General features: G+C 44.5%; 1 long non-coding RNA gene across 1 annotated transcript in view; it reads left to right on the top strand.

The window, feature by feature from the left end:
- LOC146079619 (uncharacterized) overlaps nt 1-27,440 on the top strand; it is a 54,774-nt gene that overhangs the window by 394 nt on the left and 26,940 nt on the right. The window lies entirely within an intron of this gene.

The raw sequence follows: 27,440 nt of genomic DNA, 5'->3' as shown, positions 1-27,440 counted from the left end.
TTGGGGATCAGCAAAATCCAACATGTTCACCATCCCACAATTCACAAATTTGGATCATTTTTGGCTTGGAATAGGAAAATAAAGATCATCCAAGATGAATGACAATCACCTGACCTGCCTAAACTATGGGGCCTGATTCAGAACTGATCGTGAATTCGCACAGCAGCCAATTATCTGTACACTGCGTGTGGTCCATGGTACGCATACGAGAGGCCAACCTGCAACATAGCTCTGCAACTTTTTCTTTACTCACTCTGTTCACAAGGTGATAGACAGGAAGTATGCATCTTAAAGTGGAAAACGGTGGAATAGTGGGAGTGCTAAGAAAAAACGTGCTGGGAAAAGTGTATGGGAAAACGCTAGATGTGCCTGAGGGGAGTGTTATGGAAAAAGTTCCATCCCACCGCCGAGCAAGTCCATGGCAAATGAAAATCATTCGATGGTGAGCATGTTCAGGTCTGAATTGAACCTGTGGCCCCTTAACCACTTAACTGAATTTTTTCTCCCAAAATTTTTTTTTTAAATAAAGTTGTGAAAGGGTTTTAATTAATTTAATTTTATGCACTAGGCAAGATTTTGGCTGGTGCCCCCTAGCACCACTGCCACAATGCTGCAATGCATATACACAAGTAGAGAGACGGAGGACAGTAGGGAGGATATATTCAGACAATGGGGATGTAGGGAGAGGGTAGAAAGATGCAGGGTGCCAGGGGCGGATTGGAAATTAAAACCAGCCCGGGAAATATCTCGAAGCAGCCCCAAAGGGGGGGGGGGTCTGTTGTTGCGCGCCGCAGGCGCGCCCAGTTTTTGGGCGTGGCCTATTAATATGGGTGTGTGGCCTATTTCAACGAGGCCACGCCCAATTTTTGCCACTGTGGGGGCATGCCTAGTGGCTCTCCAAGCTGCTGGCTATGTCCCAAGCCCCTCAGGCTGCAGATAGGTGCATGCGCACAGCGTCTATTATGCAGCCTGTGGGGCTGGGGAGATAGAGACAGGGGGGGGGTGTGACAGGGGGTCTCCCAACTGTCCCCCACCCCGCCCCATGGGACACTGAGTATGGGCCACTTCCCTTGAACACATTATGCACCATAACAACAGGGCCCTTTTTTCTATCGAAAAACCTGTACACCTTATGCCACACAGAATGAGCCAATATTCACATTATGACACATGGAATGATCCAAAATTCACAAAATGGCGCACAGAATGCGTTAAAAAAGAGAAGCTAAAGTTCACATTATGCAACGGAATGAGAAGACACAGGGTGAGAGGGGTTGGTGCAGGGTGAGAGGGGTTGGTAATGAAGGGTGAGAAGGGGATGACGAGGGGTGAGAAGGGGGTGACGAGGGGTGAGAGTAGAGTGGCAGGGTGGAAGAGGATGCAGGGAGGGAGGGGGTCGGAGGGTGGCGTAGAATGCTGGGAGGGGAGATGCAGGGTGGCTGAGAATGAAAGGAGGGAGGACGTACGCAGGGTGGCACAGGATGCAGAGTGTGAGGGGGGCATGGTGGTACAGGATGCCGGGTAGGAGGGGGAATGCAGAATGGCAGAGGATGCAGGGAGGGGAGTGACAAAGTGGTGGAGGATGCAGGGAGGGGAGACAGTGATGGCCGTTATACATATGCCACACACCATAATGCCCATTATACATATGCCATACACCGTTATGCCAATTATACATGTACCACACACACCAAGGTACCCATTAAAGGGGGGGGGACGACAACTTCCAACCCAAGACGCCGGGAGCGCTGCCCAGCAACCTAAGCTGCTGGGAGAGTTTCCCCACATGACGCATCACACCGGTAGTGACATCAGACACCGCCTGCCCGCCCCAGTACCGGGAGCTCCCGCACACACCTCAGCACTGTTATATAAGGTATGTTTGATTTGTTTTATTTTATACACCTTGACAAAGGGGTTAGCAGACCCGAAACATTGGTATTTCTTCACTAAAAATCGTATATGTATATATATTTATTTATTAAGGTAGATGGATGAGGAAATGGCGGCACTCAAAGACTGATATAAACTGGGTAATTTTATAAAAGCATATAACAGTGCATCATACTCCGACGTTTCGGGGATACAACCACCGTTGTCACTTTCTGCACCTTAAAAAACGGGGTTGTATCCCCGAAACGTCGGAGTATGATGCACTGTTATATGCTTTTATAAAATGACCCAGTTTATATCAGTCTTCGAGTGCCACCATTTCTTCATCCATCTACCTTAAAAATCTGTATTGCAAGGCACCAGAGCAGACGCACATTCAAGGAGTGAGTGCCGGCCCGGACATCAGATATATATATCTGATATATATATATATATATATATATATATATATATTCTGTGCTGGCTCCGGCACTCTGCTGTCCCCCTGGACTCACTTGCTCTGGTGCCTTCAGGTGTGGCCGCTTGGGTCCACTAGCATACAACAAAGATATTGCGAGCGGCACTCAGAGACTGGATACACAAAGTAACACTGCAAATACGTGTTTAATGCAAACTTCAACGTTTCGGGGCGCTAGATAGATATATAGATAGATACGCCGTTACGAGGTATCTACCCGTCATCAGGGACTCAAACAATACAATACACAAAAGACATATATATACACACACCACAAAAATCCCGCCAACCCTCCGGTTAACCCTGTACCTGACAGAAAGCCTGTGCATGCAGATCTCCGTCCGCCATTGAAAAACCGGCAGTCAGCCTCACTGTGCATGCAGACGCTGGCGGAAGTCGCTCTCACCTGACCTCCGCTCAGCGCTGCCCCTCTCCCAGCAGGCTTTCTCCAGAAGACGAGTCACAGGAAATGCATCACAGTTCTGATCAGAATGCAGTAGTCCGGTTACTATGGAGGTGAAAAACAACAACAACAAAAAATTAAATATATAGATATCTTCAACTAAGAAGTGCGTTGGAGTCCCAGTTCCTGGGAAATGCCCCAGAGTTCGGGACATCCCCTATCAAAAAACTGCTTAAATCGGTAAATAAATCCAAATTGACGTCAAGGATATATAAGCAACTAATGCAGACGGATGAGGGAGACCTGGGCCCCCTGAGAGAGAAATGGGAGAATGATATAGGCCCGATTACAAGGGATGAATGGGCTAAAGCACTTTCTTCAATAATGAAAATGACAAATTCAACCAGAGTACAACAGGTACAATTATTTGTGATACACAGGGCATATCTAACAATGACAAGACTGAGGAAGTTTGGGGGAAGGGCCTCGGATAAGTGCCCGAAATGTCAAAGAGCGGAGGGCTCATTCTACCACCTGATCTGGGAGTGCCCAGTAGTGCAGGATTTCTGGGAAAAAATAAAACAAGCTTTAGTCGATTTGGGGGTTAATGGTGAGAGTTTGACGCCCAGAGGCTGTTTATTGAGCATGATGGGGGAAGAGAATATAGCAAGGAAGGATCATTCCCTTATTAGTAATCTGTGTGCCTTGGCCAAGGTTATGATTGCCAGGACTTGGCTGGCAGACAAGGGCCCTGAATTTGAAGGTTGGAAAAGGCTGGTTGAATACACAGTTATACACGAAAAATATATACACACCCACAGGAATACGATAAATAAATTTAATAAAGAATGGAATAAATGGATAAATAACAATATAATTTATAATAATAGCATCACATAAATAGGCAAAGGAAGACCTATATAGAGTGTACAGTAATAGATGAAAAAGCACTTACACTTACACATATACACATAAGGTAAAAAAAAAAAAAAAAAAAAATTATATAAAGGGGAAGAAAGAGGTATATGTATAGAGTGTTGTTTATGAGCAATGTATATATATATATTAAGTTAGAAATAAACTACATTAAGATGCACTGGGTGAATACTATATCCAGCCAAACCTAGAACCAGGGTCATAACAGGCGGAATACTCTAATACAAGTCCAAAGCTAGTAAAAAAAGATACGAAACGTTATTTGAAGTAGGTGCAGGAGGAGGAAAGCTAGACATCGGAACCCATTTAGTTAAAAGAGATGCAGGGGTAGTAGGGCCTAAAGGGTACTGGGGGAGGTAATAGATAGCTGCTAGAGGGGTACGGGAACAGAAGAAGGGGAGGGTGGGGAATGGGCAAGGTGTATGTATTGTTAAGTAAGTGAATTGTTATATATGTATATGAAATGTCTTATGTATATGTAATGAGAAAATGTCTATGTATTGTCATTTTAAATGTATGAGAAATTGAATAAAAAGGAAATTAAAAAAAAAAGAAAAACAACAACAAAAAATTAAATATATATATATATATATATATATATATATATATATATATATATATACTGAGGCCACAAATTATTAATTCTGCCAGCACCAGTGCACCATTGCCTTGTTTTTACCCTCCTCCTGTGGCCGCCTGTCAGACAGTCCCCGGCTGCTGTTTATTTTGTGCTCCCTCCGGCCTCTGCCTTTGTGTGCTGGCTTCTCCATGCTCGATGCTCCTGCCGCCGCCCAACAGATCCATCCAGCGCAGCGTGTGAACAGTCCTTCACCAGGCTTTTTACGGACCACGGGAGCAGCTGTGTGCGCCCGCGCATGCGCACCAGCACTCCCGCGGCCTTTTTAACTGTGGGAGGACTTGAGGCTGGCCGCGGCCATCTTCAATCAGGGCACAGTGCCGCGGCCCGGAGGAGGGTGGGCGGCCGCTTCCCAATAAAATGTGCCGCCCACCGGGAAACGGCCCGGTTTCCCAGTGGTCCAATCCCCCACTGTGGGGGAGCCTGGATGGGGGGGAGGGGTTCCGGGAACCGCAGTGGGTATGGGCTGCGGGGAGGGTATCGGCGGCAGCCGGCGGGAGGTGACAGTCACGGTGAGTGGCTGTACCTCTTTGGACACAGCCACCACCACACTGGACACAGCCACCACTACACTAAGGGGGTTATTCACGTTTGTTTGGGTTTCTGCGCATGTGCAGATGTATGGTGCGTGCACCCATGGGTGCACGCACCTATGGCAGCGTGTGGGAGCGGAGATGGGCGGGGGGGCACCGGGCTGCCCCAATACCATATGGGAACGCCCAGCGTTCCATGGGCATTCCCATGAGAACGCTGGGCATTCTCATGGTACACACACACTTAATGAGGGCACAAAAAACTTCAAACAATATATATGCATTAAATACAGATCACACATAAAAAAATAAAAATAATGCCAGTCATCTTACAACTTTGGTGAGTCTACTCACTGCCACTTCCATGCTATAGCCTAGGCCAGGGGTGGGGAACCTTTTTTCTACCGAGGGCCATTTGGAAAATTTGAAAACCCTTCAGGAGCCATATAAAAATGATCAATTATCGGCATATACGCGTGGGCATTATACACAGGGCAGCGGCATATACATGTGGGCATTATACACAGGGCAGCGGCATATACATGTGGGCATTATACACACTGGCAGCGGCATATACATGTGGGCATTATACACACTGGCAGCGGCATATACATGTGGGCATTATACACAGGGCACTGGCATATACATGTGGGCATAATACACAAGGGCAGCGGCATATACATGTGGGCATTATACACAGGGCACCGGCATATACATGTGGGCATAATACACAAGGGCAGCGACATAAAAAGTGACAGAGTGGAGGAAGGGGGGTGTCACCCCCAAACAGGTTAATGTGATTATGTCTGATTATGAGAATCAGACATAATCACATTAACCTGTTTGGGGGTGAATCCAGGGGTAAATGACAACCCCTGGATGTGTCAGTCACTGGGGAAGGGAGGGTGAGAGAAGCAGCATTGGCGGGCGCATCTTCTGCATATCTCCCCCGCCACCCGCCCGGCTATATTATCGATTAATCAGCTGCCCGCCATCCCGCCCGCCTATATTACTGATGTACTGTATCAGCCACCCGCCCGCCTATATTACTGAGGTATCAGCCCCCCGCCCTCCTATATTACATACCAGGCGCCGGGGATGGCTGCTGCTGCTGCCGCCGGGGAGATGTGTAGAAGACACGCCCTCCAATCACAGTGGTTGTGGAATGGATGCGCCGGCAGTGATTGGCGGGCACGTCTTCTGCACATCTCCTCGGCGGCAGCAGCAGCAGCCATCTCCGGCGGCTGGTATGAAATGTAGGCGGCCGGGCGGATGATACTTCTGTAGTATTGGCGGGCGGGCGGCTGTAATATAGGCAGGCGGGCGGGCCGGACAAACTGGGTGCGGGGGCCGTATCCGGCTCGCGGGCCGGAGGTTCCCCACCCCTGGCCTAGGCAGTCGGCACTCACTCCGTCCTCAGCCTCCCCACGTTGCAGCAGGCAGCCTTGTAGTGGGCGGGTGCGCGGTGACGTTACACGCGCACCCGCGATCGCGATGCGGCCACCTCTGGCCTCTGCACAATAGCTGCGGGAGGAGCTGCGCAAGGCAGCGCATGCGCAGCAGCCCTCCCGCGGCCATTTTGACAATGGACCAACTCGAGGCCGGCCGCGGCCATCTTTAAACAGGGCAAAATACACTGAGATGCCGCGGCCGGCCCTGTTAAGGAGGGAGGGCGGCCCTTCACACTAAAAATATGCCGGCCCACCGGGAAACAGCCCGGTTTCCCGGTGGGCCAATCCGCCCCTGCAGGGTGCTATGGAGGATGTAGTAAGATGCAGAGCCGTCGCAGAGGGCGTAGGGAGATGCAGAGCCCTAGGGAGGGTGCAGTGAGATGCAGGGCACTAGGGAGTGTGTAGGGAGAGGCCGGGCACTAGAGATGTCGTAGTGAGACGTAGGGAATAGGGATAAAGAAAGTGAATGCAGGGACATAGGGACACAGGGCAAGGGACAGAGGGAGACAGGGCGAGGAACTGCGGGAGACAGGGCGAGTGACAACGGGAGACAGGGCGAAGGACTGCGAGAGACATAGAGGTGAAAGTGCAGTGTGCTGAAGCACCTTTCACTATATTTTATTTATAGTATGATATTTGGGATAAAATTTTGAACAATAAAAGATTTTATTTGATAAGATATTTAAGAACTTTTGAAATAATATCACAGTAGGCCTGTTTTAACTGCTATGAGCACATGCATGTAGCAAATAGGTAATATTACACTTGATATTTCCCCCAGCTGGACAGATCTTGTTAATGCTCCTATGCAATATTAGTAAGCGATGTTAAATGCTGTAGAGCGTTCAATAAACCAGAAGTTAGTAAGTTATTGCTTCCGGGATGGAATAGTTTAAAAACAATCCTTTATGTCTGGCCGGACAATGGGCGGTATTCAATGTGAATACCGGTGTTGTCGGTTGAAAGTAATAACTCAAGCGACCAGGTTCTAGGATACAATGTGTTAAATATGGAGACTGACACAGGACATTTCAAAACAAAGATAAACATTTATTTAAGCTACAATAATAAAAACATGCAAATAAGTAACAAGTTAATACTCAGCTTTTATCTCAGATGTTTTAAGATCTGTCCTGGATGGTTGTCATCAGTAGTTTAAAGAATAAAAGTCCAGTCGTCCTCAGGGTCCCTCTTTAAGTAACTCTACTGAGTTCTTACACTGAGGTGATTTAGAAATCTATGTCCGCTGCAGACAGACCTAGCTTCAGGAACTTCTGCCATGTATAAGTCTCTAGCCTTTATACCCATCCTGCAGCAAATATCCTAGTATTGTAAGATATTGCTTACTGGATGTAGCAGTCTGTTCACATGATATAAATTATCCCAAAATGACACGATTCCCGTTCACATAGTTATGGACACAATAGCCCATACAGCTTACTAGACAGTTCCGATCAGACATACTGATAGCAGGAACATATATTACTTACTGTCAGTTTGCCTAAACACTGGCTACACTTCCCACTCACTATATCTTCCACACCAGGTCAAAGGAAAAAGGCAGCTGACACTTAGAATGGAACTATATTTCTAACTGGTGCCTATATGTCTGTAAAAAGCACTAATCCTAATAAAAAGTACATATATATAGCAATGAAGTTATACAGATACAAAATGGAGTTTATACATGACAAAATGGCGTCCAAAAAGTAGTTAAAAATATCACCCTATACAATCCACCCTTACTTTTTATGAGATGGTGGTTTACAGTTCACTAACAGGGGCTTGCTACTTGGTAACAAACCATTTATATAAATTTTTTCTCAAATTCAGTCAGTCAATGGTACCTCTACCCAGTTTATAGTATTGGTAGCAACCGAGGCATGAGTACCATAGTCCTTAATCTGCAATTGTTCTGCAGCTCTATAATGTCATTGTACAAAGGAGTTAGGCCATGACTCCAATAGACCTTTTCTTGACTCAATATCATTCTTGTAGAGGTCTGTAGGATGGAAAACTCCACATCAGGAGAATTGTCTTGACTGTCAGGATAATGATGCCCATGATGCTTGCCCACAAAGCCTTGTTTGAGCTGTGCCCGAATAATCTGTTGTACGCCATCATGTTGATCTAGGGTACAGCCTGTGGGAAGATAAATAGACAGGAATCGGTATCATTTTCAAACAACATATTACACATCTGTCCTAATGCAGCTTTGATAATTTCTCCTGTCAATTTCTGTGCTACATACACAATGTTTAACATAATCAACTTAGAGCCTATAGCCTCACTTTGTGTCAGTTCATGTGGGATGTTCCCCTCTACTGCCCTCTCATTCAAACAACACACAGCTTCCTGAAGGACTTCATCCCCACCCTTTCTCTTCTGCGTGGACATTCTTTCCTGGTCCTTCAGGAGCTCATTCATATATTCACTCAACATGGCAGCTTGCTGATAATGGGGAATGTGGCATAACCAAGGCACCCCCCACACAGCCACCCAGTCTTTGACTGTCTTGTCTATGAAGTGTGTGTCATCATCAGACTGGATGTCTTTGGGTGTCTCATATAGCGACTGTAAGTCTCTTGACATTTTGATTGGACCTTGTTTATCCACACTTGCGAGGAGACATGCTTCAGCACCACTCATATCATAAGTCTGCTCCTTGTAGTTATTCTGCAGTTGATGAGTTTCACACTTCACTTTTTCTCTGGCCATACGTTGTGACATTGGGACACTTTTTCTTTCTTCTCCTAAATGGTATAGTTTTCTTTTCTCTTGTTGGGTAACCTTCACTGTTTCAACTTGCACCAGGGCATCTTCAATTTCATTGCCTTCTAGTCCATTGTGGGTAGTAATGTGTTCCATGGACACAGACCATTGATGACACTGGTTCTTCCAATTTTCATTCCACAGCTTGGTTTCTCCCCAGATGTCCTTGTTATGCACCTTCCAGTTGTGCTGGTGCCAGGTGTAAATGGTGATGGGAGGGCATTTAATTTCTTCCAGCAGCATGACTACAGCATGTAGTTCTGCATACTGACTTGTTCCTTCTTCACCACTACCATGTATCAGTTCTTGGATGCTTCTTGTGTTGACCACTGTTGCTGACCTGTTTGACAAACTTGCATACTTCTTTTCTTCTTTGGTCAGTTGGGTATATAGTTCTGTGATCTGAACTTGACCTCCATTGTTTGATAGTGGAAGCAACTCAGTCTCTGTACTTTCACAGTTCACCATTCTAGTAATGCAGCAGGTCACTTGAACAGGCTCTTGGCTGGACACTCCACCTCTTTCTGACCGGTACCACTGCCACTTCTGCAGCGTCTGCTTCTGGGCCAAGGCTGTGTATGCACCTAGGCCCTCTTGTCTCACCCATCCTTTCACAGGTGTTTTTCCAGCGACATGTTGTTGCTTGGTGACATTTGTCACATGTTGAAATGCAGTATATGCTGCTAGCAAAGTCTTTTCCAAAAGTGAGCATCTTGTCTGTGAGCATGGTAACTGCTGAGCCCAAAGTCCAATAAAAACATGCTCAGTTACTGTCATGTCCATAAAGAAATGCTGATCTCCCTGGATGGAGCGCAGAGCATTATGCTCCTGGATATCTTGCTTTGCAGCTTGAACTGTATCTTTCTGTTCAGCTGTCCACACAAATGTATCTTTCTTTCTGGTAACACTTTTGTAGATAGGCCGAAGAATCAATCCCAGATGCAGTACCAACGTTCTCCAATATCCAAGAGTGCCTAACACTTGCTGTGCTTCTTTGGCTGTTGTTAGAGTCTTTAGCTGGGATTTTGCTTCCAACGCAGGCTGCGGTATTGTCCTTTTAGGCCCAGTCCAAATCATTCCCAGAAACTTCACACTTTGAGCACGGCCTTTCACCTTGTCCTTGTTTATAGCCCACCCTTGGTTCTCCATATGTTGTACCAAGGTGAATAAAACTTCTCCAACTTGTTCAGCAGTAGGCCCAGATGGCATGATGTCATCGATGTAGTGATAAAGAGTGCATGGTAACTGGGGAATAATTGTGTCCAGATCCCTGGACACCAATCCATGACAGATACATGGACTGTGCTTGTAACACTGAGGCAGAACGGTGGGAGCCAGCTGACGACCATCCCAGGTAAAAGCAAATTGATCCTGACACTCTGGGATAACCACTTCTGTGGTTTGTAGTATTTCTTCATGACCACTATGGGTGCAATACTGCTTCAGGCATACAGGTTGGGCTGCTGGGGGTATGTACACAGGTTGCCATTTAGCATTCCCCCTAACTGTCAGATTTACTGCAGAGGTTGTGAAGGCTTTTACAGAGCTGCCAGACATATAAGTGCTGGACAGGCTGTCTATGGACTGCCCCTTCAGTATGTCCATTCCAATTATTTTGTCTAGTAACTCAAAGACCAACACTTGGAACTCTGGGCATTGCCCAGTCCACATTCTGCAGTAACTCTGGGCCGTCCACGGCTTGGTAAAACCATCTACTGCTACCCAGCTGGTTGTGTCATGATGTGACTGTAACAATGATGTGTCTACATTATCATTCACCAAAGTTGTGGATGATATATCTGTGCTTTTCTCTTCATCTTGTCCTGTGTCTCTAGTGACACAGATCTCATACTTAATTACTTCCCTGGGAGAGTGGGCTGTCAGTAACCCCCCTCCCTGTGAGAGAATAAAGTTTGTCTTCTTCCAGGGGGTGGTGAGTGCTTGTGTATTCCCACCCTTGGCTGACTCCCCTTCTCCCCATCCTGTGTCCCAGTGGGCTACCTTTGCTTTCTCATAGGGTGAGGGGCATGGAGCAGGCGGGGCATACTGCCTGGGTGATTCACCCACTTCCTGATCAATGTCATTTCTATCTATGTGCTCAGACGAATCTGTCTGTGATACAATCATCTCATTTATTGCTAAATCATCACTCAATGAATCAAAATGCATTTGTTTCCCAGGTGTTTCATAATGGACAGGGTCTCTGCCTGGTTTTTGTGTAACCTGTCCCTGATATGTTCCATCACCACCCTCCTCCTGTTCACCTAAATCTGCCAGTTCCACACATTTGCACACATGTAACAATCTATGTGATTCTGCTTGAGTGAACAGTGGTCTCTTGTATACAGGTACCCCAGGTGGTACATTTTCCACTACATAACTGGTCATGCATGATGCTATTTGTGTCATATCAGTATCTCTCTGCACCAATTTCAACTGTGGATCAATATTTTGTTCACAAGACTTTACACAATCACACTCTAAAGTCTGCATCTTACTCTCAGGTATGTCATTAACAGTGTGAAAAGAATTGTCATAACTACATTCCTCTGAATTGTAATCGTCACAGCAACTCTCTGCCTGTGAGATTTCAAATCCAACTTCAAACACTTCCTCCTTTCTACTGCATGCAGATAAACCATGACACATCTCCCCGGTCTCCTCAATGTACTGAGACCCATTATTTAATGTATTCTCATAATGCAATCCTGCTTGCAGTATAATTGAAACATGCGCTTCAACAGGTTGAAATTCAGTTTCTCTTAGTGTATTTACACTCTCAATTTGCCTCTGTGAAGTCTCAGGACTAAACTTATTTCCCACACAAACAGCAGTTTCTATTGTGTGTGTATCAAGTTCTTTCTCTTTCAGTGGATGTAGCCACATCCCACTGTCTGTGTTTCCTAAATCAACTTGCTCATTACAAATACCTCTATTGGATATGTCAACAATCATATTTCTCTGCTTCAATGTTAACTGTTCACAATCCTCTGTGTCAGCATTTTGCTGGTATGTAGTTACATTGTCTGATCGATATGATGCATCTAAACAAGTCTGATCATTTGAATTCATACAGTCACATACAAATTCAACATAATTTTCAAATATCTCATAAGTTTGTGTCTCACAGTCACAGCTGCAGCTCGGGAAGGGGGAACCAGCCCCACCTTCCTGTCTGCAGCATGTTACAACTCCACAATACTTATCAGAATCTGACTTTTCCTCAAAACTTCCTAAAGTGAGACTATCTGACAGAACTACTTGGTGTTCATTTTTCCCAACAGTACACATTTCATCAAAAAGCATTTCCTCTGATGATACATTATTTTGTTTCTCACTCTGTTCATTTACATAAAACTTTAAACTTTCATTTTGCTCTCTAAGCATGTCACATTCAATTTTCACATCCTCAAACTGGTTAACAGATTGAATGGTAAAATTCTGCATTTCACTGACAATTTCCCCAGAATCACAACTAACATCAATTCTTTGCATAGCATCAATTGGATTCTCAACTTGTAAAGGCTGAATGTCTTTACAACACCCATCCATCAATGGTTGCCACCGGCCGGGTCTCGCAAACCATGATGGATGCTTGGAGCTCTTCTCAGAAGCTGCTCCCCTGAACCATTTCTTAAACAAACTCATTGTTAAAAACAGTCTTAATTTAACCCTTTGTATCCTGCCGACTACGCCAAATGTTGTCGGTTGAAAGTAATAACTCAAGCGACCAGGTTCTAGGATACAATGTGTTAAATATGGAGACTGACACAGGACATTTCAAAACAAAGATAAACATTTATTTAAGCTACAATAATAAAAACATGCAAATAAGTAACAAGTTAATACTCAGCTTTTATCTCAGATGTTTTAAGATCTGTCCTGGATGGTTGTCATCAGTAGTTTAAAGAATAAAAGTCCAGTCGTCCTCAGGGTCCCTCTTTAAGTAACTCTACTGAGTTCTTACACTGAGGTGATTTAGAAATCTATGTCCGCTGCAGACAGACCTAGCTTCAGGAACTTCTGCCATGTATAAGTCTCTAGCCTTTATACCCATCCTGCAGCAAATATCCTAGTATTGTAAGATATTGCTTACTGGATGTAGCAGTCTGTTCACATGATATAAATTATCCCAAAATGACACGATTCCCGTTCACATAGTTATGGACACAATAGCCCATACAGCTTACTAGACAGTTCCGATCAGACATACTGATAGCAGGAACATATATTACTTACTGTCAGTTTGCCTAAACACTGGCTACACTTCCCACTCACTATATCTTCCACACCAGGTCAAAGGAAAAAGGCAGCTGACACTTAGAATGGAACTATATTTCTAACTGGTGCCTATATGTCTGTAAAAAGCACTAATCCTAATAAAAAGTACATATATATAGCAATGAAGTTATACAGATACAAAATGGAGTTTATACATGACAAAATGGCGTCCAAAAAGTAGTTAAAAATATCACCCTATACAACCGGCGACGTGCAGCGAATCCTGTTTAGGATTCGCTGCACATTCGCCACTGGCTCCGTTATTCAATGAGTCAGGGGCTCGCTGCCCCTGACCGGCGAATATGAGCTCCTGCAGCGAACGCTGCAGGGAGCCTGAGGACGGCGGCAGGCAGGGAGATGGAAGTCTCCCTGCCTGCCCCAGAACGTTTGTGGGGGGGGAGGTGGGCTCCCGGGAGCCAGGCAGCACAGGCTGCCCCCCGGGGGTGCCAGCAGGGGACCGGGTATATTCACTACACCCGATCATGAATATGTAATGATCGGGTGAAGTGAATATATGAATATCTAATGAGCGGCTTGGCTCTGGCCCCCTGCTGGCTGGTCTGTGTAAAAAAAATTTTTTTTTAATTAAATATATATTCATGTGCTTACAGAATAAAATAAAATTCCAGATTTTTTGACACCAATTGTAAAAAACAAAACACTTTATTTTAAAAGTTCACCTTCCACTTCACCATAAAAAGATAGCGATTGCTACTCGGTGAATCATGGCGAAAAAAACCTTGAAATGTATTCGCCATCTGGTCACTGAATAGGGTGATTCACCGTTTTAGTCCGAAATTCGCCTTACAGCACAAAATCGCCATAATGTTAATGGCTGTGTAATGTTGGCGGAGGGGGAAGATCCCGGCAGCCACTGGAGGAGCATCACATGGTTTCCCTGCTCCCCCAGCGGCACTACGCTTATTGCATAGTAAAGAGCAAGTGTCATGGCGGCTGTGATGCGGGGATACGAGTCCCAGAGGCGCCGGGGACATGTGGATGGTAAGTATAATGACACACACACACTACACACACAAACCACCCACTAACACTATCATATGCCCACTATCCACGTCATACCCCCAGTGTCCACGTGGGCATGGAGTTCGTTTTAGAAAGTGTGGCGAGCCCAGCAAGCTCCGCGAGGGGATGCGTATCTGCATCCCCTCGCGGGGCTCGCTGCACTCGCCACGCTTCGGGCTCGGTGGCTCCCTGCGCTCGCCACACTTTCTAAAATTAACTCCGTGCCCACGCGGACACTGGTGGTATGACATGGATAGTGGGCATATGATCCTTTATGTGCTCCAGTTACGTAATTTGCGTAACTTACGTTATTTTTATAAGTTACATAGTTTACGTAGCAAGCATAGTGGTGTATTGGTATTCTCAATACACCACTCTGCAAACTACGTAACGGGCGCCCAACTAACATATAAGTACCGGAGAAAGGGATGGAGGCAGCAAACTAAGGGGAAACCATTGGCATCATGGACACTGGGAAAACTTGCACCCAGGCCCAAGTATGGGCTGCCAAGCAGACAAACTGGAAGGGAAAAAATCATCCTGCATGGACCCCAGTGCCACAGATAGCATGAGCCACATTGTCAGGGCAAATTTGCCAACCCTGGGGTCTGAGCAGAAACCATTTGAAATTTCCCAGAGGGGACAGTAGATGGTGCCCTAAGACCACTAATTAGTGGAGACCCAGGGAATGTGGCAGAGGAGGTTTACCCTGCATGCAGCAGGTCCCCTACTGAGCGGGGGAATCAATTACATGAACTGGGGCATCAGGAAAAAAAACGGGCTGTTCCTTACCCAACTTAAATAATTCCCACCTAGATGTGAGGACCACAGGAGAAACGCCCATGGGTGCAGGGATTGAAACCCTAATGTTGGGCACAGCATGGGCTTGCAGGACAAGGGTCCAGGGCAGCCCCAGCTGCCACACCCAAAACCAGCAGCACGGCCAATCACAAGTTCCTTCTCAAGCTGCCGTGTGGCCAACCTGGAAGTGCCTCAGCCAGGTCAGGCAGCAGCTGGGAAGTTGCTTGTGTCCATGGAGGCAAGGAAGAGGCCCAAGCAGTAACCTGAGCCAGCGCTGGGGAAGCAGCAGGTGGGGCAGCCTGGGGGGACAGGCTTGGGGGATGGCCAGGCATAAGTCCGCTGATAACCAGCAGAGGCCAGCGGGTGAGCTGCATCACCCAGCTCAGCACTGGGTATGGTGAAGCAAAGAGGCAATATGCATGAATAGGCCTGGGCTGAAAAACCTGCAAGAGGAAGTAATTTCTCTGTGTGGGCACATGCAATCGGATTTATAAGCATACACGTGCGCTCACATTGATACTCAGGGATTCAGGCAGCTGGATGGGCGTACATTTGGAGAGCAGAGTTTACCTGCTTGCTAGGCAGCAAATATACGCAGTCTAGCAAGCAGGTCTGAATTACCCCCTAAGTTCACTAATTTGACTCTGATGCAGGGCCAGCGCTACCCACTCAGCAGAGCCTGCAAAGCAGGGAGGTGCTGGGCTGGAAAGGCGCCCTCCCTGCTGCGTGGCTCTGCTGATGTCTTCAGTGATGTGTGGGGCTGCCGCTGCGCCTGTCACAGTGTATGACTGGCAATGGCGCCGGCAGTGGAGGGGTACATGTAGGCATCAGGGGCTCAGCCCCCCGCCCCACCCCCAAACATGACAAACGGCACCACTGCAAAGGAGGAGTGATGTGCGGCCAGGTGAAAGACCGCAATCACATCCTCCGCAGCCTTGTTCACGAATATTATGTATAGCGCCTTCTACCTTCTGTGCTCCCAGCGGTGCTTGCTCTGCTGCAATGCTGCTGGGGTATCCTAGGTTCCCCCTGCCCCCATCGTAGGAAGGCCGTCCCTTGGACTCTCTGCCTCCTCCTTCAATGGTGATGCCCCCTCCCTGCTCTGGTGCCACCTCCATCCCAGTGACGCCGCCTGACAGCCTGCCTTTACTCTACAACATACCATGGATCAATTTCAGGTACAGAATACAGCCAAATTGTGACCCAGCATCAGGCAAGTTGGAAGGGGAGGGGTTAAATGGAAGTATAAGGGGGTAAGTTATGGGGGGGGGGGGGTGGTGGAAGGGATAATTGCTATTATGGGAGTTCATCTTTTTTTATAGTGAGGGAGGTAGTGATTGATTAAATTATGTTAATTAAATAACTTCATATTTGAGAGAAAGCTGACCGATGGTGGAGAATGATGCTGGCAGTCAGAATACCAGCACGGCCATCCTGACAGTTTCGGTATACTTACCTTTAACCTGCCCCCCCCCAACCCAAATCCTCCCTTCCTCCCCTCAGTCTAACCCTACCCCCTTCTAAGTGCTGAACCCTAAACCCTAACATTTAACCATGCAGCCTAACCCCAAGTACCCCCCAAATGCCTAAACATTATACTCCCCCATTCCCCAGTGTAAATTGGGGGAATGCAAAATGTGATATTTGGCTTATACTGTGTGGCATCGTATGAATATTGGCAGATGTAAATCCAATTGGAAAGCTTTGAAATGGCAACCTATTGTGCCTGGTGGTTTACTTCTGCCGAGTGCCACCATAGAAATCCTAGTTTCAGCCCTTAATTATGGTGTGCGTTATATTGTGTAAGGGGCATCATGATGTGTGGCATAATGTATAATGGACATTACTGTGTTATTGGTACTTTTATATGGCAACACCCCTGCCCTATAAAGCCACGCTCCTAAATTTTTGCTGCGCACCTTCGCCGTGCACTTTCCCTGTGTTGTCTGTGGTGGTGGGGCAGTTATCAATTCTCTTTCTGGCACAGGGCACCAAAATGGCTAGTTACGGCACTGTTGCTGTGTATTATGAATAAAATTGTGCTACTGTGTGGTGTAATTTGGAATGGGGTTTTATTGAGTGGCCATGCCCCTTCCTTGTGAGGCCTCATGTCTTTCATTCGGTGTGCGCTGTCCCTTTGTAAAGTATGTGAGGGAGCAAATTTATACTTTGCAGGAGGGCACCGAACACCCTAGCACCAGCCCTGCTCTGATGTAATACCCATTTTTTCTGTTTATTTACTCCTGTGAGCATATAGAGTATACTGTATGTGTCTTGTGTTTTACTTTCAGCTGCAGAAAGCAGTTGAAACTGAAAGGTTGGCAGTAGGGGTGGCCAAACCTGTCCTCAATGTCTACCAACAGATCATGTATATCAGCCAACCTGTGGATCTAAAGTAGGAATGAATGCAGGATGTCTGTAAATGTGACAGTTAGTAGTGACTCCAGCTGTGCACCAGCTTGGTGATTTGGAAAACATGGACCATTGGTAGATCTCATGGACTGGTTTGGCGACCCCTGGTCTACACTACCTAGGTCAATAGGTCAACACTAAAAGGTCAGCATGCAATAGGAAAACAATGACAAAAGGATGACATTTTTGGGGACTTTTTCATACTTTATCCTCCACATGGACCAAGTGTACAAGTGTACCAGCAGATTGGGGAACCAGGCTGAAGCATGGCATGTGAAGCCATGCAAGGGTACATGCTACAATAAATTGAGGTCTATGTGGACAGGTGTTGACATAGACACAAAAACCTAAGAAAAACTCATGTTGACATTTTGTGTGTCGAACTTTTGACCCTGTTGACACATGGCATGTCGACATTTATGTGGGTCTACTTATTGCATCTTGTTGAACTAAATTCTGTACTTCTTATCACAGAGAACTGAAGCACGGCTCTCTTACTGGGTCCAGTGGCATTGGGTCTCTCAGGACAGCTGAAGGACATACTACTAAAGGACCAGCAGGCTGGTTCCAGTCTTCTTCTGGCCAGTCCCTGTCTGAGTAATGGTCCCCTTGCTGCCGGTAGTAACCTCCCAGCTGCTGTGGGGCCAGCCAGCGTTTCTTGCTGCTCAAGGCGGCTGTTACATAGCCACTTCCTTAGGGATGCTATGTTTAAACTTAATGGGGCAGGTGTACACTTGTTCACACTTATTGTACATCTAACCCCCCAACCACCACCATTCCCTGTCTTACTCCTATCAGTAGGTGCAAGGTTTACATGTTTAGTAATAGCAGCCAACTTGTCGCTTGTGTGGAGTCTAATATACACTATATATATATATATATATATATAATCAGAACACAGCCCTCAATCAAATGACAGTTCATGATGTCATAACATATTTGTTAGCTTGGTGCAATCAAGGTGCCCATACACTAAGGAGACTTCTACGAGGGAAGAAGTCACCCATGATCCCCCCTCAAGCCGCCCGGGATGTATCATATGCATGGGCAGATTGGGGTGGAAAACCAGCCTGAGAAAATTCTGGAACCAGCCCTCATGGGAGGGGGGGGGAGGAGATGGAGTCTGTTGAGAGGCGGAGTCTGATATATGTAGTGGTTGAAGTGGAAATAATCAAATAGGGGTATGTAAAGTGAAGGATGTAATAATGCACATGCAATCTGGAAAAGGGGTAGTGTCCTTAAGTGTAGTGTACAGATGGAGCCGGGCTCTTCTTTGCAGGGGATTGGTGATGGCGACGCCATCCCACGCCACACGTATTTGCGAGAGGGGATGCGCTCGCATGAGATGCGCGCACGTCCCCTTCCGACGGCATCCCTCGGGTCACCCGGGGTCCCCACTGCCTCCCCGCACCCCCCCTAACCCTGTCCATCTCTTCTTCAGGCGCACGGACACTGAGACACGAGTGCGCGTGAGACGCACGCGCGTCTCAGTCAGATGGCGAGCCGGGCTGGCGATTCACCAGCAAGAGGGAGCCCGGCTCCATCTGTACCACAAAAGTAGGATCATCTAGTACTGGTAGAGCACTCCACAATTATGTTGTATACCGTAGTGCCCATTACACATTATGCCACAGACCATAATGCATATTACACATTATGTTACACACTGTAATGCCAATAACACATTATGCCACACAGCTTAATGCCCATTACATATTATACCATAAATAGAATTGTACCAGTCTATTGCCACAGTATCAGGCTAGGGGAGAACAGGCTGCATTCATAGACATGCACAGCACATTCCATTAGGGTGTGCACTGCTGTAAAAATATTTCTGCCGTTTTAAATATTGAATTATTACTTCTATTTCCCCTAACCCCCTCGCTTTTTTGGTCAATGTTCCGCCTGCCAGTATTGAACATGTCCTTCTAAGAGAAATGCTATATGCTCCTCCGCCTTCTCACCAATGACATGGCACAGCAAAGTGGGCCGGTGTGCGCACAGTGTGACGTCATAGAGTCACATTGTGCGGTTACATTCAGGGCATGGCTGGCAAACTTTAACCTGAGGGCATGCACACAGCACTGGCCCATGAGTATCAGTCCATTCTCAGAGTAATTCCTTGGGTAATACCTAATTTCTAATTACCAAGGCCAAGGTCACAAGATTATTTTTTTTAATTAGTTCATTCTAGCTTTTGTTTACTGCAACAGCATACCTCCCAAAATGATTACAGTATTTTTGCTATTTACTAAATGTAACTAAAATGTAATCTAAAACTAAAATGGAAGATAGATTTAGGACAATTACAACAGAAAAATGGAAAAATATATTGGGATCCATTAGATATGCTACATCCTGTGCTGTACCAGCAAGTGCATTTTTTCATCTTACACAGGGTATATCGCATTCCAGTAATGCTGTACCGGGCAGGTCTAAGAAAAGACACAAAATGTTCAAGATGTGGTGAGAACCAGGCAGGATTTTGTCATCTACTATGGGAGTGCCCAAAGGTTCATATATTCTGGAAAAGGGTATGGAGAGATGTCCAATCTACGGACCCCTCCATTGCACAATTTGGTCCTAGAACATGACTATATGGATTAGAACAAGGGAGGAATTGTCCAGCATCAGGAGGGGGTGAATATACTCGAGATGGGGTACTCAGAGTAGAAACAGGCGCCCAATGGAGTGTTATGCCAAGCTGCTCCAACCGAGGGGTGTCACCCCTCAAAAATTATATAGAAAACCAGAAAAGAAATGTGGAGCGCTAGAATGGATCAATTGAATATTACAATATTAATTTATTAAAATAGAATGAAGATAAAAAGTTATTCTTATTCCCAATTATTGGAAAGGTCCTCACGATTGATGCGGAATGGGGGGTCCACAGTGGTTGGGAGGGAGAGTCCCATGCAATGAAAGCAATCCGGGTGACAGGCAATATAGTGATCCAAGTATAAGCAGGGAATGGCGAATGGCAATGTCCAGTTTAGCCTCTAGAGTCCAGGAATAATTAAAAATAGTAAGTGCTGCCGAACATGTTTCGTCGTAGTCTTACGACTTTATCAAAGGTATGGCACTTGGTGAGTGAGGAGGGGTTTAAATACCCACATACAGGAAGTACACATTTACATAATTAGATAATTATCCAATTGATCCAAGAACGTATAAAAAATATATATATCTACAATTAGACCCGTATAATGCATAAAAAGATAGGAGGCAGACTAAAGATGTTGATATAAATTATTACCTTATGGTGTTACAGGGTGCAGGAGATCTCGATTGCATTTATTTCGTTTATTTTGAGCCTGCTGGGACGCACGCTGCGTCCCAGTTTCCAGCTCTTGGAACGCATGACACTTACTGAGTGATGCACTTCCGGCTGTGTGGTTGTACGTCAGCCGGAGGCAGCTTAGTGTTGTGTAGCTGCGGCACCTCGTGGAACGCATATGCGTGTCATGGGTTGCGGAAGTGCACGTATCATATGCGTGTCATTCACCTTTATATAATTTGCTGTACCTGATATAGAATGACTGCTAGTACAATTAAATACACAGTTTTTGAGATGACTTGTAGATAGAAGATATCCATGAGATAGATTTGACAAAGGGGGGGGGGGGGGGAGTAGCATATTAATTTGAATGGATTTCTTTTTTATATATAATTATACATCCAAAACCGAAAAAAATTTTTTTTTTTTTTTATAATGCTAAGAGACACATTAGTATGCATAGTAAATTGATTGGTCCTTAGGAAAAACATATATAAGCATATATGTGTGTATATACGGAATGTCTCCAGGGGGCAATTAATTGGTGTTATAATTTTACCAAGAACGCATATACACACACATATGCACACAGTACAAATTTATATGCATATAGAGATGCATTTGGATCGATCCTAAATCTATACATGGACCACAGGTATACCGGAGGAAAATATTTTGAGGTTAATTTTTTTTTTTAATTGAGTCAAAAGTGAACAATCAATAAAGAGGTGACAACCATTCTTCACAAAACAGATTCAATGACAAATTACAATATTCCTAAATCACGACCCACCCCCCACCCCGTCCATCACACAAACAAGGAAGAAAAAAAAAAAAAAAAAAAGACAAAACATCCTTCCTGGCCCCAGTCTTAAAAAAAAAAACTAGAAATACAAAATAAATTGACAATCCCTCTTCATACATGGCTCTTCAGTAACATTAATTACGATTCCCTGTAGCTCTTCCATTCTAACTTTACTCCTGAGAGGTATACCCACGGATAAAGAATCAGAGTATAACTGCAAGTGACTCCCAAAAATAATGTGAAATATTGAACGTGTGATAGGTTCCTTAAAAATCCTATAATTCTATAATCTAACTGAAAATAATAAATATATATAAAAAAGGTGCTGTAATAAATAGGCTTATAATAATCAATTACAATATAGACCTTTACCTACGTGTCATAAATTTTAAATATACGCTATATAATAGTGAATATCGTGCAACAATTAACAGTGTTGACCACAAACACCACAAATTAACGTTCGTGACTAAGTGAAACAGAGTAATAACTTGATTTTACCCACAAGCCCCATATCTTGGAATATTTGAAAGCGACCCGCCTTGTAGCGTATACGTATCTCTCGTGTGAACATGTACTATTGACCAGGTTCAACCATTCGCTGTTATTTGGAACAGTAGGGGCCATCCAGTGTCTGGCCACAATAACCTTAGCTATGGCTGATATATTCTTAACTAGGTGTTTCCATTCAGCAGCATTTACCCGCTCATCCCATACGCCCAATATCATGATAGACACTGTAAGAGCCCTGGGGGGGGGGACACCCACTCGCAGCATTATTTTAACAATCTCATCCCAAAATGCTTTCACCTCGCGGCAGTTCCATAATAGATGCCAGAACGATCCCACTTCGACGTTGCACTTTGGGCAACTGTCGGAGTGGGAGCTGTCGATTTTTTTCAACCTCTCTGGCGTCATATAACTTCTATGTAAAATGAAAAAAAGAGGGATAGCAGAGCGCTGGAAATACTTAGTGTTTCTGCTGCCGTCTAGGGGGGATACTCAACCCCTCTTGAAGAAAGACAATTTATAAACACAGTAGACAGCGCTAAGAGACACTATAGACACATATTTTTGTAAAAATCAAAGTACAAATTTATTAATACATTTAACACAGTAATTAATCAATTTTAAAAAATAGAGACACCGGCCAGTGCAATTTATATGGTATAAAACCTAATATTGCTCATATAGCAGTTAATGCAAAAAACAACTTCTATCCTTGGTGTTGCTATAAAAAAAAATTTTGCACAAAGAAATATGCAGTACTCGATTTTTTATGCTGTATCCAGAAAAAAGCATATAAACTTGGCAGGTTTTTTTTAGAAAGAGTTAGGCATGCATGGGGTTAATTAACAGCAAGATTGTGGTCAGTCACTGTATTGTGCTGTACCCAGCAATAATATGCAGCACATATGTTTTGCAAAGCTTTGGAGTAAGTTAGGCCTGCATAGGGTTAGTTCTCAGGGTAATCGTTAGTAGCAGTCTCTGGTGCAAGACAGGATTAGTCTGTGAATATGAGTACAGAATCACTCTCAGCATGCACACTTAGATACACAGCAATGTGCTAGTTTCCAGCCAGTTTCTCAGTTAGTAAGCCGTATGAACGCTTATAGAGACAGCCTTTTTAGGAATAGATGCAAATAAGAGTATACTTATGTTCCGTTTTGGCAGTCCACTAACGGGAGTTGATTCAGTAGCCCACGCCTGGAGCGGGTTCCCGGCTGTTGGTGCTTGTAAGCCTTATCGCGAACGCTCTGCTCCGGCTTCCAGGTCTCCCAGCGGTGTCTCAAAGTGCAATGTAGCAAATGAGGATATCCTTGATGGCGCGTTTCCCCGCCTCTTAGAGTGTCAGCGGCTTCATCAGATGACCTGTAGGTGCCCCAATGTTCGTTTTTATCTGGGCAAGCTCCGAACATATGGGCGTCTGTATTATTACATCAATAGTTCAATCTGTTCTGGCATATGCGTGCTGTTTATTACAGCCAAGCCTCCATTTCATATCGGTTTTTACTTCCTTGTGCACATTTCCTATGTGTGCAGCCAAGCCTCGTTTTCATATTAAGTTTTGCTATTTAAGTTTGCACTTTTTCCTTAGAAATTATATACAATAAGAATACTTTAATAAATCATACGCCTGGTAATTTATAATAAATTAAAAAAATTGATTAATTACTGTGTTAATTGTATTAATAAATTTGTACTTTGATTTTTACAAAAATATGTGTCTATAGTGTCTCTTAGCGCCGTCTACTGTGTTTATAAATTCTATGTAAAATGTTAAATTGCACCTGTTGAATGCGGATTGAGGTGGTGGCAAGTCGCGGGTATGACAACACCTCTCCCCAAGCCAATTGGGCAATCTGGGAAACATCCTCAACCCATTTGCTTTTTAACTGCGCCATCTCCTCAGACTGCAGAAAGGAAAGTATAAACCTATACAATTTAGACAGTCTATTCCCCATACTCAAATGCTTAAGAAACCTTTTACTCGGTGAGTCAGTGATTTTGTTCAAACACTGAGCGGCCCCCTGCTGAAAAGCGCTTTTCACCTGTAAATACCTATAAAACATGTGTTTGGGGAGATTGTGTAGCTGTTGTAGCTCAGTAAATGATCTAAGCTGTCCTTCGTGGCAGAATTGGCCCAACGAGGTTAACCCATACTTCCCCCAAATTTCACCTCCCTGTTGTGCTTTTATTCCCTTAAAAGCCTTCAGGGAGAAAATGGACATATCAGGGTCGAGTCCCTCCCAGCTTGTAAGTATAGCCATCCATCTCCATATTTTCACTGCTTGCATTATTATAGGGGGCAGGTTCCCCCGTAAATCATCTTTCAGCAAGAACTGGAGAGGGGAAAGATCAGGATCAACAGATTTAATTAATTTTCTCAGCTCTGCCGTTGCTTCATTGTCGCGGACCCATGAACACAAGTGTGAAAGCTGCGCCGCCATATAATAGGCCTTCATATTTGGAGCAGCCAGTCCCCCCTTTACCCTATCTCTACATAAATTGACCATTTTTATTCTTGGGCGCTTATTACGCCACACAAAAGAGGTAAGGATACCATTAATTTCTTTGAAATAATCGTCTTTTATGTAGAGTGGTGAGTGCTGAAAAACATATAACAATCTGGGGAGCACTGACATCTTTATAAGGTTCACACGGCCTAACTGCGATAGTGGGAGTTTAATTTTAATAGAACACTTCATGTATATATCATGCATATCCAAAATAATAATACAAAAATTTATTATACAGATAATCTGTTATACATAAACTGCCAGAATTCATTATTTATAAAGTATAGTGAATATAGAGAGAAAGCGGGATTACAGGGACTATAGGCAGACATTGCGTTCAACTTGGTCGTTGAGGCCTTCTGGGTGGATACTGTTCATTTTATACATCCAATATATTTCCTGTTTGCACAACAATTTGAATCTATCCCCTCCACTCTGGGTACACTTTATATGTTCCAAACCCAGAACTCTTAAACACTGGGGATCATTGTTATGATGGGTGGAGTAATGTCTCGATACACTGTGGGTTGCGATATTGTTTATTATGTTTCTCCGATGTTCCCGGAATCTCTCTTTCAATGGGCGTGTTGTGCGCCCAATGTATTTAAGGCCACATGAGCAGGTCATTTGGTATATAACGTATACAGTATCGCAGTTAATAAAAGTCTTTATTTTGTGAAGAGCACCATCAGCAGTTGATGTTTCTTGAGTTTTATTCTGAATGTGTTTACATGTGATGCATCTGGTTTTATTGCATCTGTAGCAACCCATCTCTTTCCTTTAAAAAGACTAGGGGCCAAAATATTTTTTACCGTTGTATTTCTTTTAAAAATTAAATTAGGTTTGGTGGGCAAGTAATCTCGCTGAACAGGAACACATTTAAGAAGATTAAAGTTTTTATTAATAATTTATTTTATTTGTTTGTATTCACCATTAAAGGTGGAGATGAATGGAATTTCCTTCTCATCCGTTTCTTTATGTTGCTTATTGTCGTTTTTGTTTGTCAGTAGATTAAGTCTATCATATGTTTCAACTTCCTCATATGCTTTGTTAACTAGATTGGGGGGATATCCTCTATCTAGAAAGGAGTCGGCCATTATATTGCTCTGTGATTTGTAGGTTTCAAGGTCAGAGCAGTTTCTGCGTAATCACATAAACTGACCTTTAGGGAAATCAAGCAGTGTTCCAGATACAATTAAGTATTAACCTCTATCGTCCAATTTTTGATATTGATACACATATTAATTTAAAACTGGGTACTTGTTTCCTAGAACGGCGCCCATCGCGGGCATCGCATGTACATCGCATGCCATTATAATGGTATGCGATGCGACCGATGCGATGGCCGCAATTTTACATAGAAATGCATGGTAAAATGTAAATCGCGTCGGTCGCATCGCATGCGGCCAAAAAATTGCATGCGATGCGACTGACGCGATTACCTATTTTACATAGGGAACAATGTTAAATGGCCCAATTGACCCGTTTTTACATAGGGAACAATGTTAAATGGCCCACAGACCCCAAATAGCCACCCTGAAGTGTGAAATGCCCCCCCCAATTGTTAACGCCACCCCACGATCAACGTGAACCCGAAGCGTGGCGAGCGGCTGCGGTACACGTCCTCCGACCTTTTCATACCCCCACTATCCACGTCGGCGTGGAGTTGAGAATAGAAAGTGTGGCGAGCCCGAAGCGTGGCGAGCGGACACGGAATACGAGCCCGAAGCGTGGCGAGCGGACGCGGAATACATGTTAAGTAATCCGTGTCCGCTTGCCACGCTTCGGGAGTGTGTTCCCGCGTCCCCTCGCGGGGCACGCTACACTTCGCATGCTTCGGGCTCGGTGGCTCGCTACGCTCGCCACACTTTCTATTCTCAACTCCACGCTGACGTGGATAGTGGGGGTATGAAAAGGTCGGAGGACGCGTGGCCTTGAAACCTACAAATCACAGAGCAATATCATGGCCGACTCCTTTCTACATAGAGGATATCCCCCCAATCTAGTTAAAAAAGCATATGAGGAAGTTGAAACATATGATAGACTTAATCTACTGGGAAAAAAAGGACAATAAGCAACATAAAGAAAAGGATGAGAAGGAAATTTCATTCATCTCCACCTTTTTTTTTTCTGATTGTAAAGTATAGGGTATATTTATTTATCAATCAATATTCAGCGTGCATGGAAGACATTTTTTAGGAGAGTGTTTAAATTATGTCGACAGTTCGGGAATATTGAGTTCTCCTTGTTTTTTTTGTTTTTTTATTAAATTTTATTATTACTTTTACATACAAAAAGACAAAGACATTAAAACATTTATAAATATATGCAATCACATAATACCTTATTGATATACATATACATTACATACACAGACAGATACATACATGGTGCAGTGTCCTTTATGAATATTGGGGCTGTTGCTCCACTATTCCAACCCATTTACCACTGCCCACATTGTAGTATCATAGACAAACATACTTAACACTAAACAGTAAACAGTCCTCATCCTCTTCTATTCTCCCCCAATTTGGTCCGGTAAGTCTTTTCCCTAGTCTAAACCTACTGAATGCTTTCCTTCTCTATATACCTGTGCTTTACTATAGTAGCCGATCTTCTGGTTCGGCCTGTTTTGCTACTCATATGGCTGAGAGGGCATTCTCTCTAATATCTAATATACTGTGCCAACGCTATCTATCTATATATATATATATTTTTTTTTTTTTTCCCTCCCCC

Source organism: Crinia signifera, chromosome 5, assembly GCF_055691185.1.
Source record: "Crinia signifera chromosome 5, ASM5569118v1, whole genome shotgun sequence".
Lineage (NCBI taxonomy): Eukaryota > Metazoa > Chordata > Amphibia > Anura > Myobatrachidae > Crinia > Crinia signifera.
The sequence above is the reverse complement of the archived record's forward strand: the minus strand, read 5'-3'. Positions and strand labels throughout refer to the sequence as shown.